Below are 7,870 nucleotides of genomic sequence, written 5' to 3' on the forward strand. Positions count from 1 at the left end.
AGCTTGCATGGCAGTGCAATGTAGTATCGGCTTCCCTGAACACCCTGCTGGTCAATTGTCATGTTGGTGAATTCGCCCCTGGCTTTTATGTCTTGATTGTTTTAATATGTACAGTTTATCCTTTATTTCCCTCCCCCTAATGTAACATCTATATTTTTATGGGTTATAAATGTGGAATGGGGGGTGAGTGTAATTTTTGCTAAATTTTTGTTTTTTTGAATAGTTTAAACGGACTCCTTACGGCTTCTCTGGAGTAAAATTGGAGGATACTGCGTAAATACTGAGATTGCCACACAGTTGTGTGCTGTATTGATAACAAAAAACACACACTTGTTTTAAATTGTTGCCTTTTTACTAGTTTTACTTAAGGTTATTCCACTTCACAGCAGACCCTTCTGTGCGAGTAAAATGTGTTCCTAATCCTCCCAATTTACAACAGTAGCAGATTACTTGTAGCTTTAATTTGTGTTTTGCCAGTTTAGCAAGTGCAATGGTTATGTTAAAGTTTAAGCTTTTATCCATCTATATGTAGGAGTGTCAATGATCAAGGAAAACGATAAATCCTGTATAAAAAAAAAAAAAATCAATCCGAATTGGCTTAACACCAAGAACCCCATCACCATTGTCTGTTAATGGTTTTTGTTTTACTCTGGAACCAGTGAAAGCATCTTCTGTTCTGTGCAGGCTGTGGGTCTCGCTGGGTAATGGGAATACAAGCATCGGGAACAGATGAGTCAGACCACACATTTTAATTGTGCGTTAGAGGGGTATTGCTTGCCCGACGTCCTTGGTTGGCAACCGGTTCAGTTCTATGGTTTTAAAATTGCCTTAATACGGAGCAGTAGGCGCCAGTTCAGTGAACATTGTATAGTGTAAGCCAATGAACACACAACTTTAACTCAAAAATAGCAATGGATAGTCAGGGTGGCAGCTAACTTTAATCCGCCAGAGAAGTGTATTTTTAAAAGAATAGTGCAACAAACAATAGCGAATAGCTGCATACCAAAGGCAGACTGTTTTATAGTAGGATCATTTGCATTAAGCTCTGGTCACCTGTCCTCCTCTGCTGAGGTGTTTCTTTCTGCAGGTGTAGTCACATTCAGGTGTAGTCACATTCAGGTGTAGTCACATTCAGGTGTAGTCACATTCAGGTGTAGTCACATTCAGGTGTAGTCACATTCAGGTGTAGTCACATTCAGGTGTAGTCACATTCAGGTGTAGTCACATTCAGGTGTAGTCACATTCAGGTGTAGTCACATTCAGGTGTAGTCACATTCAGGTGTAGTCACATTCAGGTGTAGTCACATTCAGGTGTAGTCACATTCAGGTGTAGTCACATTCAACGGATGACCAACTGCGTAGATTTGTGTAATGGATGTAATTCAGTCCAGGTTATAGTACTCAATAGGACCGGTAAATCTGTAGCCAAAAAAGGCAGAAGTACATATATTCCTCATTGCAGATTATTTTTTTTTATTCTTATTTACATACACATGCTATAGGTATCTTGTGTCCAAGGGACCTACATCTACAGAAAAGGCTACAACTGAGGTGTTAGACGTATTGCCTAGATACATCGGGGAAGGTCAGCAGGCTGTAGTGGGTCTTCATGTGCTTCTATCATTTTAAAACAGTCTTCTGTTAAAAAGCACAAGCCATATACACCTTGCTCTTATACTGTTTGCTGAACGGATGGTCGGGAGAACACAGTCCTGTATCCATCACGAGTGGTTATTGCTGTCACCGGCTCTTGGTGAATCAGTGAGCTGGGTTCTCCAGGGTTTTAGGGTCAGCCCCCCCCCCCAAAAAAAATGCTCCGCGTGTGAAGCAGCGTGTACACGTCACATGTGCAATTTTATAGGGAACTTCATCTTGGTACAGAGCTGACGTTTCTGTGTCTGGCCGGGCTTGTTGGAGTGTTTGGTTTTTTTAAAAAAAATGTGACTTTTTATTCAACTTTTTGTAGTAGCAAATGTAAAATATTCCTGTAAATATGGACACATTTTAGTATTTTAAGTCATTAAAAGAAAATGAAACCATTTCTGCTGTCTGTAATAGAGATTTCTTTGTCTGCCCATTGGAAGCCCTCATTTAAAGAATAACAATTTCCTTAGGTATTCACTAAAACTATAATACCATATCTAGATATCGACACACTGTAGTTTCTTAAGCCCTTCAGGCTTCCCCCCCCCCCCCATACACCCAGTGTCTGTATAGAAGTTACTCTGCAACCTCTATCATAGCCGCCCCCTTTTCCTCTGCTCTTGTGAAATGGTTTTAAAGAGAAGTGATCTGCGTTGCAGGTATAAAAAGGTGCAGATGGGGAAACCGTTCCTCAGTATGGGTATCCATGGGAACCTGAGTATTATGTTTCTGTCTTAGGCTGAATGTGAAATTTGTTTAATCTTGTAAGCGGTTTCCTTGGATTTCCAATGGCAGCTCTTTAACGTCCGGCTGGCCATATAGACTTATTGCAGCAATGGGGGTCCTCAAGGGCTCGGGATGCAAAGATAGAATGATGTTTAAGATCTTAACTGCTGGATTATTACTTTGCATAGTCTTACACAGCTGTCACATCATGACATTACTGCTTGCTTCAATTGAATCTCCAGTGTCCTATCAAAACATGGTTACCAATTAAGAGTTCTAGTTATCAAACCTTGATATGAGACGGGGAGATAATACATAATCTGGTCACATCCTGACGACGTTTGCCTAATTACAGGAAGTTAATTTATCTCCATTTATCTGCTAATACAACAGATGCAGCCTAGATGGTGTTGGACACTTTATCATGTGTATGTATAGCCTTTGTAAGGCCCATCCTGAGTGCTGTCGTTACTAGGAAAGGCTCCTCTATAATGTGGTATTTTATACTGGAGCTGGGGTGAAATTATTGCGGAACAAATTATCGGCATCAAACGTAAAAATAGGTCTTATCGGAGCCTAACCGTATGTCTGCTACATTTCATGTCTAAACACTGCACACTTCTGTTGTAGGGTTGGTTTGTAAGGTTTTTTTTTTCTTTATCTAATAAGTTTAACAAGGTTTTTGTCCCCTCTGTATTGTGAAGGACTAATCTTTTCATGGTTTCCATTGCTATCCCTGTATAACAATGGAACATAAGTCTGCAGCTCCAACTATCCACATCGTGCTTAGACTTCATTTACGTTTTGGTTTATACTCTACTACTTATGAAAAATTCGCACTTCCAATGTACAATGTGGCTGCCCAACTTAATTTATATTTTCCAATTCTACATACAAAATCCTCTCTCTTGATCATAGTGTAAAGTAAAAAAAAAAAAAAATCAGAGCTTTAAGCGCGTTTCTATTTGACGTGCCTCAAATATCGCCCCCCTCCTTGTATAAAGAGATTGTAGATAAACGTGGATGTTCTAATTATAGAAATCTGTTACTTGTTCAGCATTTTACTCTTCATTGCTTCTTGAGATAATTGTTTATGAAAAAGTTGATATGCTGTGTTATGTATAACTTTTCTAATAAAAGTCTTGATCTATACTTCAGTGTCTTAGGGTCATTTCTGTATTGTAATTGCATTTTAAACCAGGAAAGGGGTTTTAGTATGGCCACATCTCCCTAATACTGTATATTAAATATTAGGAAAGCTGCTACAATGCTGTGGCTTGGAAATCCCCCAAAAAGTCTGAGGTGCACATATGTATGCCTACAATAAGCACAGCCCAAGATACAAATTTGTATTTTCAAGGTGTCTGCAGCTCTGTACAAGCATATGTGCATTATAGAGTAATAAGACATAAAGTAAAATACAGCGTCATTTAGTAACGACAGACTACATAGTGCGAGCTGCCCCACCCTCACCCCATTTCTTCATCCTAACTTGTAGGAACAAGCGTTGGTAAGTCGTAGGCTGAGGACAGTCATTTGGCACTTCACCACCCCTAGGGGATCTCTGTCCCTGGCATTGCATTGTGGGTGGGTAACTTGCCATGACCAGGCTTCTACAATGGCATCTGAGACAATGTGTTCCACCCAGCTGCCTGCACTGACACTGAAACAGCTTCTCCTAGACTCAGACTACCGGCACCTGGGACCGCTTCCAAGTCCCTTGCTATGGGCCAGTGTGTGCTTGCCAAGGGCTTCAGCTACAAGACAGACTGAGTTGAACCCAGAACAGCCGCAGAATGGAATAGCATTTCGGGCTATCCTGGTGGTCACTGCATGCAAGTAGATGTTTATTTAGTTACAAATTAGTGTCCTGAAAAGGACAGTGTACACAACATTACAGATGTTCTTCAGAAGTACACTCCCCTCTCAGGGGTGTAAAACTTGCATGCAGTGGAACTACACATGCCAGCATGCACTGCCACAGTTTTGCTTTTAGGTCATGCTAAAACTGTGCAGGGCATGCTGGGATATGTAGTCCCAAAACAGCTGGAGAGCCACGAGTTTGACACCTCTTCAGAGCGCATAGAAGAGCCTCTTATACAGAAAAGGCCCATAGCACAGCAGGGCCCCAATCGTCTATAGGTCCGTTCACAAATACAGAAACTCCCAAAAGTAGATATATCTGAAATCTCACAGGAACGTGACACTTGAGCTCCTAAATATTTGCTACACATAAGGGCATATCGAATTAGGCGAGTTTACCAAAAATATCGCACCTGCAGGGTTTCTCCTGCAGGTGTCAGATTTTTTGTATCCAATTGAGTGTGGGGTTATGCTTTCTTCTTTTACATGAAAACTGGACACTAGCTTAGGAAGGTAACGCTCCCTTGTACGAAGAACAGCTTTTATCCTGGTGAAGAATCAAAAATGGAAAACATACAAGAAAGCGCTGGCAAATCCGAGACTGCGAACAGAAGAGATAGCGAGAGGTGTCTTCACTGTAAACCACTTTCAAATCTACAAAGTCTAGAGGTTCAAATGGAGGAGCTTGTAGACCCTTAAGAACCAAAGACAAATCCCACAGTGCTACCGGTGGGACAAAAGGAGGCTGAACTCGCAGAACTCTAATATCTGGCAAAGAAGCAATCTTTCTTTGGAACCAGACTGAGTGCAGAAACATGTACTCTCAATGTAGCCAGACGGAGACCAAGGTCTAATCCAGTCTGGAGAAAAGCCAGTATCCTGGAAATCCTGAACACCTTAGGATCATACTTTCTGTGGGCACACCACTGACCAAAAAAATGCCAAAACCCTGTAATAGATGCGGGTAGAAGCAGGCTTTCGTGCCCTAAGCATTATCTGAAATACAGAACTGGAAAAATCTTTTTGCTCCTAAGATGGAAGATTCAAGAGCCACGCCGTCAAAGCCAGACTAGGTAAGTCCGGATGCTGGCAGGGACCCTGCATCCGCACATCCTACAATAGAGGAAGAGGATACGGACGGTCTCTGGATAGATTCTGTATGACGGAAAACCAGTGATGTCTGAGCCAAGCCGGAGCACCCAATATTACTGTTCCGCACTCCTGCTTGAATTTCCTGAAAACTCTGGGAGGAGGAAAGAGATGCCAGCTTGAAGTTGCGTCTTGCTGCCAGTGCATCCACAAAGCCTGCTGTCTGGTCTCTGGACCCGTACCTGGGGACCTTGTGGTTATGACGTGACTACATGAGATCTTTTTCTGGTAGACCCCATTTGTTTACCAGGAGCTGAAAACACTCCTAGATGGAGAGAACACTCTGGCGTGTGTGTCCTGGCGATTAGGAAGTCTGCTTCCCAACTGAGTATTCCCAGTATGAATATTGCCTAGATAGCCAGAAAATGACATTCTGCCCAAATCACAACTCTTGTCACTTCTTTCATGGCTGCGTAACTTCTTGTGCCTCCCTGATGATTGAGGTAGGCCACTGTTGCTGCATTGTCAGACTGGATCTGAACCGGCTTGTCCTGGAGTAAGTCCTGTGCCATGACAAGGGCTTTGTATACTGCTCGCAGTTCCCGAATATTTATTGGCAGATGACTTTCCTGATTTGTCCACCTTCCCTGAAAAAGTGTGATGACCTGGCACTGCTCCCAATCCGCAGAGACTGGTGTCTGTGGTGAGAAGCATCCAATTTGGAAACCAGAATGGGCGCCCTTTGTTCAAATGATCCTTTCTCAGCCACCACAGGAGGGAGTGATGAACATCTGGAGTAAGAAGGATCCTCTGGTACTACTTTTTTTTTTGGCTGATACTGTCAGTTCCACTTGGAGAGAATCAATCTTTGCAGAGACCTGAAATGGAACTGCGCATACCCCACTATGTCGAAGGTGGATATCATAGATTCTGGGGCCTGCATTGCTTACAGAATGGATTCACTTCGCTTGCGAAGCAGCGTGCGTATTTGCAACGGTAGGGCCACAATCTTGTTCTCTGGCAGAAACATAGTCTGTACCCGAGAATCCAGAAGACCTCCCAGATGTACCATCTGCTGTGTTGGAGAAAGTGATTTCTTCCAAAAGATGATCCAGCCGTGCTTTTGTAAGCGCACTATCGTTAGTTGAAGATGGTTTTGTAAAACAATCGGGAGTGTCTGCCATTATCAGGTCATTCAGATATGGCAGAATTCTGACGCCTGAGAGAGGCCGTCATGACTGCCATTATTTTGGTGAATGCCTGGGGAGCCGTAGATGGGTCAAAGGGTAGAGCCTGAAATTGGTAATGTTGCTGAAGGACCGCAAACTGTAAAAATTGCTGGTTAGATGGTATAATGGGAACATGCAGATATGCATCCTGAATGTTCAGGGAAGCCATGTAATCCCCTGGCTCCATTTCCAAAATAATTGATAGGCGAGTTTCCATATTTATTTATTTATTAAGTTTCTTATATAGCGTAGCATATTCTGTTGCGCTTTACAATTGGAACATTAATAGAACAAAACTGGGTAATAACAAACAGATATATAGGTAGGAAGGCCCTGCTCACAAGCTTACAATCTTAAGGGAAATAGGCATTGATACACAAGGATAGGTGCTATATATTGCATTTTGGTCCAGCCAGAATGCACAGTTGGTTGGCTGCATGATCCAGTCACACAGGAATATCGACCAAATGTCATGAGGATGTGAGAGAAAGACGATGTGTGAGATTGTGTGGACTGTAAAAGGGGATGTAATTAGATATGGAAGCTATGAAGGTTATGTGGGAGGTTCTGGAATCTGATAAGCTTGCCTGAGGAGGTGAGTTTTCAGGGAAAGCTTAAAGGATTGGAGACTAGAGGAAAGTCTTATTGTGCGAGGTAGGTTATTCCATAGAGTGGGTGCAGCGCAAAGAAAGTCCTGTAACCGTGAATGGGAGCAAGTAATGCATGGGGTTGAGAGACGCAGATCTTGTGCTGAGCGGAGAGGTCGGGTTGGGAGATATTTTGAGATGAGTGAAGAGATGTATGTTGGTGTGGTTTGGTTAATGGCCTTATGTGTAAGTGAAAGTATTTTGTATTGAATACGGTAGAAAACCGGCAACCAATGGAGGGACTGACAGAGCGGGGCAGCAGAAGAAGAACGTTTCGCAAGGAAGATAAGCCTTGCAGCTGCGTTCATAATGGATTGTAATGGTGATAGTCTGTTTTTGGGAAGACCAGTAAGGAGGCTATTGCAATAGTCAAGGCGGGAAATAATAAGTGCATGGATTAGAGTTTTTGCAGTGTCTTGTGTGAGATATGGTCGAATTTTGTATGTGTTTTTTAAATGTATGTAACATGATTTTGAGACAGATTGAATATGGGGAACAAAGGACAGTTCAGAGTCAAGGATGACACCAAGGCAGCGAGCTTGTGGGGCTTAGTGCTGATGCCCTGTGTCTCAGTCCCGGTCCACTGAGCATGTGTGAGATCCCAGCATGGAGCCAGCGGCCGCCGCAGCAGGGACAGTCTTGTCCCCTGCTGTGGGGATAGGGTTGCGCCAG

The 7,870-nt window shown here is 42.8% G+C and overlaps 1 protein-coding gene across 1 annotated transcript in view; it reads left to right on the forward strand.

Moving 5' to 3' along the window:
• Positions 1-3,522, forward strand: part of RAD21 (RAD21 cohesin complex component) — a 46,177-nt gene extending 42,655 nt beyond the window's left edge. The window contains exon 14 of the mRNA XM_088444372.1: positions 1-3,522. This exon is cut by the window's left edge and continues 249 nt beyond it. The gene's annotated coding sequence lies outside the window, so the exon portion shown is untranslated.
• The last annotated feature ends 4,348 nt before the right edge of the window (positions 3,523-7,870 follow it).

This window comes from Taudactylus pleione, unplaced genomic scaffold (genome assembly GCF_031769625.1).
Source record: "Taudactylus pleione unplaced genomic scaffold, aTauple2 ptg000360l, whole genome shotgun sequence".
Taxonomy (NCBI): domain Eukaryota; kingdom Metazoa; phylum Chordata; class Amphibia; order Anura; family Myobatrachidae; genus Taudactylus; species Taudactylus pleione.